Source organism: Zalophus californianus, chromosome 5 (assembly GCF_009762305.2).
Source record: "Zalophus californianus isolate mZalCal1 chromosome 5, mZalCal1.pri.v2, whole genome shotgun sequence".
Lineage (NCBI taxonomy): Eukaryota > Metazoa > Chordata > Mammalia > Carnivora > Otariidae > Zalophus > Zalophus californianus.
The window spans coordinates 83,089,816-83,103,156 of NC_045599.1; positions in this window are offsets into that span (position 1 = coordinate 83,089,816).

Consider the following 13,341-nt stretch of genomic DNA (forward strand, 5'->3'; position numbering starts at 1 on the left):
ATTTAAATCCTATATTCTGTCCTTAATTAATATCTCAGCTGAAAACATCTCCTCCCTCTCCATTATAAATATTGTATAATACTATATGAGAATTTGTGAGCTTCTGTTAGGTTTATCACACTGTAACACAATCTTTAAAATACTCTTTTTGAATTCTGAAATATTTTAACACCAAATAATGCTAAAACAATGATGACAAACTTATAATAACTAAATGGATAACTTACTTTCCTATTTAAAATCTAAACCAGGGCACCTGGGTGGCTCAGTTGGTTAAGCGACTGCCTTCGGCTCAGGTCATGATCCCGGAGTCCTGGGATCGAGTCCCACATCGGGCTCCCTGCTCAGCAGGGAGTCTGCTTCTCCCTCTGACCCTCCCCTCTCTCATGCTCTCTCTCTCTCTCTCTCATTCTAGCTCTCAAATAAATAAATAAATAAAATCTTTTAAAAAAAAATTAAAATCTAAACCAGGCTACTCAGATTATTTTTATCTCTAACGTAAACACTTTTTAACTTCCTATCATGTGGTACTTGGTTATCTTAGAGCTCATCTCTGCCTGTGTGAACTTCCTTCAATATTCAGTTTTTAGTATGTAATTTCCCTTTCCTGAGACCTAGAAAATATTTTCAAGGAATATATAAAAATCTTATTGTCAATTTTAATAAATTATTGAGCAAGTTCAAATTATTTCATGTAAAATCATGTTAAGAAGAAAGGACCTCTGTAAAGAATTTTGATGGTGGCTTGGTTTAGGAGGGCAGATCTGAAATATATGTGGAAGAAGTACAGAGGTAATAAGTACAATCTCTCTGTTACTCCCTACTTCCCAGGCTAAATGGTAAAGGGCACTGTCACAGAGTAATTTTGTGGAGCAAGGAGAAGGGACCAGACCAGCATGTGTCTTTTTCTATGCCTGTTATTTGCTGTCTCCGGCTATTCCATGTTCTCCTAGACACAAACTTCCTACTTCCTCAACCCCAGTGTGACAGGCCCATTTGTTATCAGTGACCTTAGTGAACATCCAGTCTAGGTCAGAGATTTTCCACTTAAGGAACTATAAATTCTACAGGAGCACCAGATGAAACGTTTTTCTTTTCTGCGAGAGAATGGGGAAGTGTTTGTCACCTAGGATCACAACAGAATTAATAGAAAACTATTTTTCTTTTCCTTTGAAAACAACATAAAATTCAAACCATATAACTTAATATGATTAATTGGTTATTTTTACTAGTTAATTGGCTAATAAAAAAGTTTACATTATTAATTGGTAAATAACATTTTTTGAAGTCAGCTTGGAATTATGTTCACACTCCACCATACTAGCTTCTTTTTTTTTTTTAAGATTTTATTTATTTATTTGACAGAGCACAAGCAGGGGGAGCAGCAGAGGGAGAGGGAGAAGTAGGCTCCCCGCTGAGCAGGGAGCCCGATGCAGGGCTCCAGGCCAAGACCCTGGGAACATGACCTTAGCAGAAGGCAGACACTTAACCAACTGAGCCACCCAGGCGCCCCATCATACTAGCTTCTGTATTTAAGTTCCTTCATCTGAAAATGGGAACATTTACCGTTAATACCCTAAGGTTGTTTTGAAAATTAAGGAAGGCAGTGCTTATAAAGTGCTTAACAGTGCCTACAACGTTGTAATCTTTCAATACATGTTAACTCATTATTTTTTGTTATTATTATCTCAGAGTTGTTTTTATGTAATCACCAAAGGGCATTTTAGGATTGCACTGTGATATGTTAGCTATTTGTTTCCTTCCTGTGTAGGTTATTTCATATGTAGTAGTAGTAGATATAAACTAATTACAGGTAAAGATTAGTTACAAATAAGAAAACAAGGTAGCCAAATTTCACAATTATTAATGCAGTACTAAAATAGATGTCAAAATAGAGCTCGGTGTGAACATAGAGACTCTTTGACCCAGGGCTTCCTGGGTCAAAAAGAGTCAGAATAATAGAGACTATTGGATTGCTAACTCTGAAATCAAAAACAGTAAGACAAATCCATGATCCACAACTCAAAGAATGCTTCAAGCAAGTTAAACACTGAATGAAACTAAAAGAATTAATGAATTTTCTAAATGGGATTACATATAGTAACCAAGGAAGATACTAGAAAGTGTCATTGTTACATTGTGTCAGCGTACTGAAATTCTCAAAACAACGCCTAGTGGTCCTGTGTTCATTAAAGAATAGTCACTTTGGATGAAAAAAAAAAGTCTGTTAAACTCTGATAGTTACTTTTTTAATGAAAAAATTACCATTTTTTAGTGAAATATTTAGAATGTTATCACAATTTTCAGGGTAGGAAGAAGCAAATGGGCAGACTTTGGCTTTTAGACCAATGGTGTAAAAGAAAAGGAAAGACTATCTCAATTTATTAATTTTTAAAGGAACTACCATTTACTTGAGGTCTGGATAAAAAGAAGACATTCTGCCTAATAGCAGGGATCATAAAGAGGGACCTGCCATTTATTATGTTAGTTTGTACCAATTGATGAAGGGATCAGATCCATGTGTCTCTCGAAATAAGTATAACAATAGGAAATTTGATCATGCCATATTTGCAGGAAGAACAAAATGTTAGGATAGGTAAAGAGGTAATATGAGAGTTAATTTGATTTGGTGAACTCCAAATGACTTTGGAGACTGCACATGAAATTTTGATGAGTGGTCACAGCTAGGTTGGAAGAGCCAAAGATCAAACTTCATACTTCTGGCTGCGTCTGTTTTTTTGTCTTTTCTGTATGCTATCAAAAGATGCATTCAGTCTCTGAGAAAGAAAAGTCTAATTAAAGTGAAACAATAAATAATGTAATGTATATAATAATGTAATGTAATGTATATTAAATAATGTAATGTAAGCTCACATTTGCCAATTTTAATTTGTCATTCTTCTATGTGTAGAAAAGAGATACTCATTATCTTTTGTTCTCTACCAAACAAATCAGAATTTCTATGAAGTCTAGAAGTTGGATAAGGATAAATAATATGAAGTATAGAGATATTTCCTTTAAAAAAACAAATTAAAAGGTTAAGTGAATGATAACTGGAGAACATAATGTAAAGGCAGACAAAGATGAGCCTTTTCAAAACTAATCATAGAATCAAAGTACTTCAACTATTTGAGAAAGAGGTTCATGCTTAAAAAAGTAATACATAAAATATTATTTTATGCAATCAAAATAGTCAGTGATTCCCAGCTGCCTCCAGGACTAAATCTAAATTCTTTACATTGGTCTAAATTTACCTACTTCTTACCATTTCCCTAATCAAACAGTTTATTCAAGGAAAACTGTTTAATGTATTATCCTGAAAATAGACTTGTGTGTGCCCTGATTTTAGTATTTACTCACACTTTATGTCTTTTTAGAATGCCCTCCATTTTTCTCCATCCTCAGCTAAAATCTGCCTTTCCTTCTTAATACAGGTCAGAACTTTTTCATCTTTAAAGCTTCTCCTATCATTTCATCCCATGGAATTCTAGCCCTCTTTTAGTTTCCCCTGGCATTTATTAAGATCTGCATCATTAGCCTAGAACTAGCTCTAGGATAAGGACCCTGGAGATCTTGCCTTTGGAACTCTGATACTTAGTACTAAACTTTGTATAGATACATGTGTAATAATCATTGTTTTAGGTAAGGATGCTGTTGATGAAATGAAATGTGGTGATATTTTATATCCAGATACACTATTTGCAGGGCATTCTATAAGGAATTATTCCTTGTCAAACCCAGAGAATCCTGAAGTTAACTACATATAGGTAATCTTTCTATCACTTTAAATCCTACTATAAGAAGTCAGATATACTATTTGCAGGGCGTTCTATAAGGAATTTTTCCTTGTCAAACCTAGAGAATACTGAGGTTAACTACACATGGGTAATCTTTCTATCACTTTAAATCCTACTATAATAAGTAGGCTATGGTTCTTCAGACGATTGAAAGATAGAATTTTAGAAAATAAATTAAATTTTGTGTATCTACTTAAAAAGCATCTAAGCAGTGATTATTATGTACTAGACATCAAGATAGGTACTATTTGGGAAAAACAATCAATGACTATAAAATATTTCACTATTCTATTTTTCTTCAAAATGGCTTTCCCTTATTTACTTTTGTTCTATTTTATGTTAATAATTCTACAAATAGAGAATGAACAGATTAAAAGAATACATTAGACTTTCTGACAATAATTTAGTCTATGTTCTTTAGTGGCTGCAGCTACCTTTATCTCTAAAGGGTTTTATATATATATATTGCGTGTGTGTATATATATATATATATAAATAAATTTATTTATATTTAAAAGGTTGCTGCTTCTTACAAATGAAATAGAGAAGGGTTAAATAATTAGCATATTTTGTATTATATGTGAATGAATAATTTCCCATGAAATCACTTAATTAGGAAACCTACAAAATAATAGGCATGAAATCATTAAATAAGAACTGAGCTGGCTGCAGTGGGAGTAGGGGTAAATAAATGACAAAAGAAAATATTTAATGTTATTTGATAGAAAGTTTATTATTTATTTATTTGTTTTATAGCCCACAGCAAGTGCCATTTTCAAATGATAAGAAGATGACAACTAATTTTGGCCACATAAAATTTTAAACCCTTCTCTCACTGAGGCAGGGGTGATATTGATGTCTGCAACATAAAACCTAGCACACAGATGCAAGGGGAGCAATGCAGTCAAAAATTTCTTATAAATACAAAAAGGACTCTCCTAGTTGGCCAAAATGCATTCAGTCACATGGCTTTGAAAGTCAAATATCCAAAATAAAAATCAAAGTCTGAATTAAATAAGGTACATTTATTCCCATGCAATTGTTTAAAAATACATTAAATAATTATGCTTTTATAGTTAGGGTTACAAGAGGATATGACATGAAGACGATCCAAATCTTCCAGCCCAAAATTTTTTCAGTGTTTAAATGGATACATTTTAAATGAAGTAAACCTTCTGAATATTCAAACTATAAAAATGCTAAAAATATGTTGTATAAACAAAGCATTTATTGTTAGCATAAACTTAGGAAGTCACCATAGCTACCTTTAAGCAAAAGGGGAATTTTTACAATGATCGTTAAGTAGCTCATGAATTCTTAGAAAGGCAAGAGAATTAGATTAGAAGCTATGCAGCCAGGAATGAATCCCAGATTGCACTAGGATAACCCCAGTAGTAACCTACTGTCCTCACTTACCACACCCTCTGATGCAGGGCAGTGTTCACTACATTTGGAATCTGTCACCAATTCCTTTTTTCCAGAACATACAGGTTGAGTGTGTGTGTGTGTGTGCATGTGTGTGTGCGTGCGTGTGTGTGTGCGTGTGTGCATGTGTGTAGATACACTTATATATCTATATATTATCTATAAATCCATATATACTATCAAATTCATGTAGGTCTCTTTCAATATGTGGGTTTTAGTTGTTCTCAATGCAGCCTTTGATGTTTTCATAAAGTACTGAAGTAGGAGAACACTCCAGATATTTTATATATATTTATTTACAGTGGGTAAAATGGGGAGAAGCAAGTTTATTTGTTTATTTATGTATTACCAGAACCACTTTGGTATCTTTCATCACACCGTGCCCTGAAGGTACTGGATTGCAGTTGGCTGGAAGAGTCTGGCAGATGTAGGCGGACAGCTACTGCAGGGGCGTGGGGCCTGTGGAGGGAGTACTCTCCTTTGCCTTCATTCTACTAACTTGTACAAAAACTATTTTGCCATACGTGGAAGAATGTTGTTAGAGGTTAAAAAGAGAGAGAAAAAAAAAAACAACTGAATTAAGGATATCACGTGCCTGCAATCACAAAAATTGAACTTCAAAGGATTAAAGGACCCAGGAGAGCTAACATTCTTTAACATTCATGAAACATAACCCTGAGATTTCTGTGGAAAAAAGCATTAACTAAATTCTGATTCAACAAAATGTTTTCCTCCAATTTAAATTTAATTCTATAAAGAAAAGTTTTCTTGCTTTACACCCAAAAATGGGTTTATTTATAGACATTCTCTTTTGCAATTATGCAAGTGCTAGCAATTATAAGTAATGGTGTGCCTTTCTCCATTCCTATTCCTTTCTAGTATTCTTTTGTCTCCAGTAATTCTTACTTCTTGTGATATAACTCTCTCTTAAAAGAAAGAAGAGAATTTACTCTGAAAGCAAATTGTTTTTTCTTTTCTTTTTTTTTTTTGCTTTTATTATCAAAACCCATTTAGATTTGCTATGTGTTTTAAGAAGAAAGATGATTGTAACATTTTTCAGGTTAAGTTGGTTACTGTATTATTAAACATCAAAAAAAATATGCAGTTTAACAAATCCAATCAATGAGTGATATAAAAGTCTTTAGGTTTTCTGGTGACAATATTATACATTGACAATATTCAACTTAGACAGCCCTCTAGTACATCAAAGAATAAGGGTGGTCTCCATTATTTCAAGTACTGCACAACATATTTGTTTAAAAATGTTTTCCAAAGAATAGTTTTAGTAAATGGAGATGATTACTTGGATAATGTAAAACATCTTAACAAAAGAAATTCTAATGAAAGATGTACATCTGTAATTAACTTTTTGGCCTCAGTGTGATTTTTAATCTGGTATGAAAAACCGACACTATTAGACTTACAGATATTGATGAGAAAACAAATCTCCCCCCCCGACTAAAATTTTGTTCATACAGATATTGATATTTTTGGGGTAAAAAGATCTGGTGAATTCCTCCTGGTCTGTCTTGGTCAACAATGCTACCTAGTAACAAGATAGAACTGGCCCCCAGGTATGTCTGACTTATGTTTCCACTATGAAACATGATGGTTATTACCCAATTGTGTTATTTTTTATAGCACTTCCCCTCCTCAAAAAAAAAAAATTGCAAAAATACAACAATCATAGTATGCCCTTCTGTCATTTAGGCAGGGGAAGACTTGTTTCTTTATTAATGCTTGATTTGAATATTTTGTCTAAGAACCTCCAGAGGGCTCTCTGAGTTACAAAATAGTCTGGCAATCTTCTCAGGTATGAGGGTGTTCTCCCTGGGTGCTATTTTCCTTTCTTCCAAACACTAATGCAGGGCAACAGGGTTAGCCATAACTGTAGAAAACCAGTCCATCAGCCCCCAGCCAAATGCAGGTTAAGGTGGTGCCATAGAGAAGAATATATCATTTTCAAGACAACATAACTCTTCTCTCTGCAAGTTAAGGGTCAAATATACTATGTCTTGTTTCTAAAGAAATGAGAAAACTGAATCTAAGTGATAGCCAGAAATGATGTCAAGCAATGATAAACACAATCATATTGTATGATGAATAGAAATAATAGCCAAGGGTAGCAATAGCGGAATGAACTATCAGGGACCACCTATGGACTAGGAGTGAGCCCTCCCAGTAGATAAGGATCTAAATCTAAGTGACCCAAAGGGTGAAAGTAGATTTTTAGTCAGACACAAATTTCATATATATATTTTTTTTTACTGCATATTATGTATACAGGAACATACATAAGAAAAATTTCTTATTTTACATGGTAAAAATTTTCTAAATACTAGTAACAATAATTTCTAGTAGTTTCAAAAAAAGAGAGAAAACAAAAAAAGATAATGCCCAGATGCCCACCAAGGATCTGAATTCATGTATCTTCAAATCAGTATTTGTTATTTCTTTGAAATGTTAGCTGTAGAAAATTCAGATCCACATTATATTCAAACATAAAATGTTATCAATTGTCTTTCCAAGTGACAGAGCACTACCTACGTCTTAGTGGCATGTGATGTTAAGTTACATGTACAAGATGTGTACATGACATGATATGGTTCAACTATAAATGTCCAGGGAAAAGGAAAAAGTATTGCTCAGTACAGGCAAAAGAGAAAATCTTATAGCAGCAACCAGAAAGCTTCCAGAATGTAAATGGCTTCCCCATAGTAGAGTGGTGTTATTGGTTGAATTGTGGCCCTCAAAAAGATGTATTTATGTCCCACCCCAGGAACCTGAGGGGTGACCGTATTCGGCAATAGGGTTTTTGCACATGTAATCAAGTTAAGATGAGGTCATACTTAATTAGGATGGGCCCTATTCCCATAAGACTGGTGTCCTATAAGAAGAGAAGAGACTCTTAAGGATAGAGAACAAACACTGAGGGTTGATGGAGTGAGGTGGGGGCGCAGATGGGCTAAATGGGTGATGGTTATGAAGGAGGGCACTTGTTATGATGAGCACTGGGTGTTATATGTAAGTGATGAATCACTAAATTCTACTCCTGAAACTAATATTACACTATACATTAACTAACTAGAAATTAAATAAAAATTTGGAAAAAAAGGGAAAAAATAAAATAAGCTATCCAAATCATAAATAATTTATTTCTTATATGCTAAGAAGAAGCAAAGAGATTGAGACACACAGGGCGAATCCATGTGGCAAAGGAGGCAAGGGTTGGAGTCATTCATCTACAGGACAAGTATTACCAAGGATCATTGATAACACCAAAAGCCAAGGGAAAGGCAGGGAACATAGTCTCCCCTAGAGCCCTCAAAGAGAGTGTAGACTTGCTGACCCCTTGATTTCTGACTTCTAGCTTCCAGAACTGTGACAGAATAAATTTCTGTTGTTTAAAGCCACCAAGTTTGTGGTACCTTGTTATAGCAACTCTAGGAAACTAATGCAGGGGAAGATCTCCCTAGTGATTCTATACAGAAATTACATTTTTTTTCCAGAAAAGTTTGCATATTTCTGACTTCTCTAACAGAAGTAGAAGAAAATAAAATGTAGCACCTGTTGGTGGCACAGCCTTACATTGGAGAAAAGCTAACATCTGTTGACTTTGTATATCAGAACTGAAATAGTTAATGCAAGTTAGTTAAATTAAAAAAATAAAAATAGAAATAATTGTTGGTGCAGAAGAAACACTAGTGATAACCATAAAAACATTTTTATTAATATATTATTTGATACAAACAAAAGAACATATGTGTGTATTATAAAACATAAAATACTAACTAATATGCCTGAACCATCAAAGAACCCAAGAAGAGTAGTAGGGAGATGAGGTTGGGGAGAGAATGGAAAGCCAGATTATGCAGGATTTTGTAGCCCACATTGAGAACATAATCTTTCACTTGAGTAAAAAAAGGAGCCATCCTAAGATGTACCTTAGATTTTAAAGCTGATCCCTATGCAAGGATCATGACACAAATATCTCTTGTATATACCCAAAGCTCTGGTACAGTACTGTGCTTCCATGTTGATTGGCCAAATGATATATGAGTGCTTTCACATATCACTGTTGACTTCACAAAAATCTCCAGGATAAAAGAACTGAAAGACCAGCCTGCCACTCTCTTAAGTAAAGCATAATCCATACAGGAAGGCAGTATTATATACTGACTGAGACCACAGACTCTGGAAGCAAGCTGTCTGGGTTTGAAACTCTGTTCACCATATACTAGTTTCAAACCTTCAGTTTCCTCATTTTTAAAATCCCTACTTCCTAGGAGAGGGGGGAGCTGATGTAAATATTAAAAGTGAAATTGTATGAAAAGCCATAGCATCATCTTGGAACAGAATAAGAAGTCTCATGTATCTGTATCATACCATAGGTAGTTGTAAGGATTTCATGAGATGATTCAAGTAAGAACACACAGTAAGCACTCTATAATACATATATTTGCATGTCATTATTATTGCTGTTGGCAAAACCAACTTTCAAAATACATTATTAAACATTATGCATTTTCAGGCAATAATTTAATAGACTCCATTGTATTTAGCATGCAGAATGAAAACGACAATTACAACAATTACAATTCCCATTTTAATCCAATGCAGTTCAACAGAAGATTAGATACTTGTATGAACACTAATAATGTTTGCAGAAAATTTACGACAAAAGAAATTGCAGGCATCTAGAAAAAGGGTCAGGGAAAGAACATAAAACAGAACCTTTCAGTTATTGATATCATTCTTTTTAAAATGTACACAAAATGTTTCCTTTGGGCCATTGGACATTTTTCTTGCAACACACTGTTTATACCACATTTATGGATGAAGATATTTTACTAAGATCATACAAAAGGAGATAAAATTGTCCTTTTGACCCTTACCCTTACCCTAATTATACCCCATACTCAGGAGTCAAAGCCATAGTCATTTTTCGAGTCAACTAACAAATATTTAATCGATTTCTTGAACAGATATATCCTAGGCATTATTGGAGTTTTATCACATTATGGCAAATTCTGAAATAGATCGGCATCTGGGTAAATTGCAGTTTCAATATAGATAATATTTTCCCCCTATTATCGGTTTGCAATGAGCAACCTACCATTTATCTTTACCGAGAAGTTCTAGAAATTTGCCCTTTAATTTAATGTCTAAATTGATTCCATTCTCTTTGCACAACTAATAACCGCATTTGGTTCATTTTCAATAAAACTTAATGACTAAATTAAAAAGGTTAATCAGGTTTAAATAAAGATGAGGGTGACATTTCTTCCATATTTGTCTGGCTCCCAACCTGCTTTCTGCTAACTTTGAATTCTGCCTTCTGTGAAAATTGTGCCCTCTAAAAACAAGTGTTGTGAAAAGGGCCATATGGGGCAAAACTGAGTTTTGGCATCCAAAATGTAAGAATATTTTTAAATAAAAACTTTATAACAAGTGAGGTAGCCACTTAATTAACATTTTAGGTAGGGGTCATTGCTTTTCATTTAGATGAAGAGAAACTAAAAAGAAAACCCCAGGAGAAAATATAACATCAGAATACTTGGCTAAACACTAAAAAAAATGGGCATGAGACAGTAACATGAGGTCTATACTGAATCCCATTGAAGGCTGTAATTAGCCCATGCTTAGTATTTTGTACAATACAATGAAGCACTATTTTACCCAATATATCTTAATTAAAAGCAAAAACACAATACAACACAAAGCTACCATCAAAGAGGCGTTATTGGCACTCACATAATACAGAAGATGGGGAAGGATTTTGTTTTCTTTGTTTGGCAAGGAAATTGGAACTAGGCCTTCTATTTTCCACACAGCTCTTAATATAGAAGCATTTGTGTACCAAAAATTGCATTTGCACTGTAAATTATATGGATGAAAGCCACAGAGAAAGAGATAGTTTGTTGTTTTATAATTCAATAGTAGTAATGCTTGGATTTCTTTTCTTTCTCTTTCACAAAGAAAATAATTATTGAAAGCTTGGTTTCTACCACAATGTGTTAGTTGAATATTCTGATGTACATGTTTTATATTCCTTTTTCACTAGGATGCGTTAATTATGTGGTAGCATTAAAATATACACACAAAATAATTTTCTTGTCACCTTTATTTTAAATTTTGAATATCAAAGAAACCAGAACAGACCACTGTGGTCTGTTCTTTGTAATTTCCTAATATGAGGGAAGAAAAACAGTGAAGTAAATTCTAGTCTTTAAAAATTATGAATAAATTCTCTCCCAAAATCCAGTTGTCTCTATACTGAATATAAGCAAGGTGGGGGAAAGGTGAAATAAAGGTGTTTAAATAGCATCAAAGATCCACGATGTGACCATTTATAAGGAGATTTTAGCCAACTTAAATAAGACAGTTGAAGAGTAAAAATGAAAAGAGAGTTCTAAATAATTTTTATGGAGAAAGACAACCCAAATACCAGAGTCAACCATAAGACAGACCATAAGGAATGTTTGAAGTTCTAACATCTTTTATTTTACATCTGATATCTAAGATGTTATTTCTAGCAAATTCCTCAAGGATTTGTAAACTGAAACGCCTTACCAACTGGGGAGCAAAATGAACAATGATATACCAGCCATATTCTTCCACACAGTACTGAATGAATCTCTCTAACTTGCTGTAAAGCTTAAACTGAACTATGAGGGCTGGCTCATTCTAACTGCTCTTGAAAAATGGGAAGCAGGAGAAGAGTCAAGATAATTACAGCCTATCATTAATATAGTGTAATGCATTAATTACAGATGAGGAATCAGAGAGATGAACTGAGTTTCCCCAAGCCAAAAAGATAATACCAAAGGGAAGACCAGAACCCAGGACATCTATTTCCCAAACTCTTTTCTTTGATACCAACTTTACAAAGATGAAATGCTTTTTAATATACAGCTCTACAAAAGATAAGCCAGTTGACCAAGACAAACAGGAAGTTGTGAAGTAGGATTCAGTGCCTATCTTGAACCTCTATACCATCCTTCTAATAATTGCCCCATGACAGTGGAAGAACAAATCCCACAAATGTGCCAAGGAGAACAAAAAAGTAATGCTCTTCAGTGAACAGTTCATGACTTAATTTATCTGTGTCTTTTGAAAGAATTATGGCAACTAACCTAAAACTGTGGAAGGTGAGGGTCTTTAATAAGATGGAATGAAAAGTTTAGATGGGATAAGAAGTTTAGAAAAATTATGGAACTCACGTTTACTGGGATCTGCCTGAATCTAGGTCATATATAAGTCTTGATTTTAGCAATAATATCAGAGTGTTGGATCTGATAAATGTGGCTGAAATAACAGGATATTCACATAAAAATCCATTAGTACTGCATTTGATATGTCACAAATACCTAATCAGTGAATATTAGGTATTGTTGATTATTTTATCATAATGTAACAGAATGCATTTATGAAGATATATTCTTCATTAGATTAAAATGTTGATGATAAAAACTGTATTCAAACCAGGACAGTGCCTGCTAAAGATCAGTAGGAAATGAGTTGGGTGGAAAAGCTAAAGGAGAAGCAAAAATGAGGAGATAAGTCAAAGGCTGAAGTCTAAATAGATCGTACATAGAAACTACATAAAACCATGAAGTAGTGTCTAGTGTGTACTTACATAAACAAACCTTCCCCCTAATCTGCAGGAGAGACAAAAGAGAGAGGGTGGGGGGACGGGGTGAAGAGGAGAAAAAACAGCTCTATTTCTCCATCCCTTCTAGCTCCCCTCTGTGTTTAAACCTACTAATGAATCCATCAGGAGAAGGTCATCTCTAGAGGCAGAAAGGTGTAGTCACTTCGGAAAAGTTCTGCTCCAATGATTTATATTGTGTAGTTTCCTTACTGGTGTTTTTAAGAGGCACAATCTTAATGAGTCAATCTTAATTCGTTTCACTTTTGAGCCATCAATAATCTAGTACATATTTTTTCAGTCAAACGAAGTATCTGCTTTCTGATTTTCATAACAGGCAATATACTTAAAGAGTATTGCACAGTAACTGTGCAAACTGCAACTGAATGAATTTCATAGCAATATCTGTGTGGCTCTCTTAAGTCCAGATTTCCAATTTACCAAATTTCAGAGTTATTGGCCAATTTT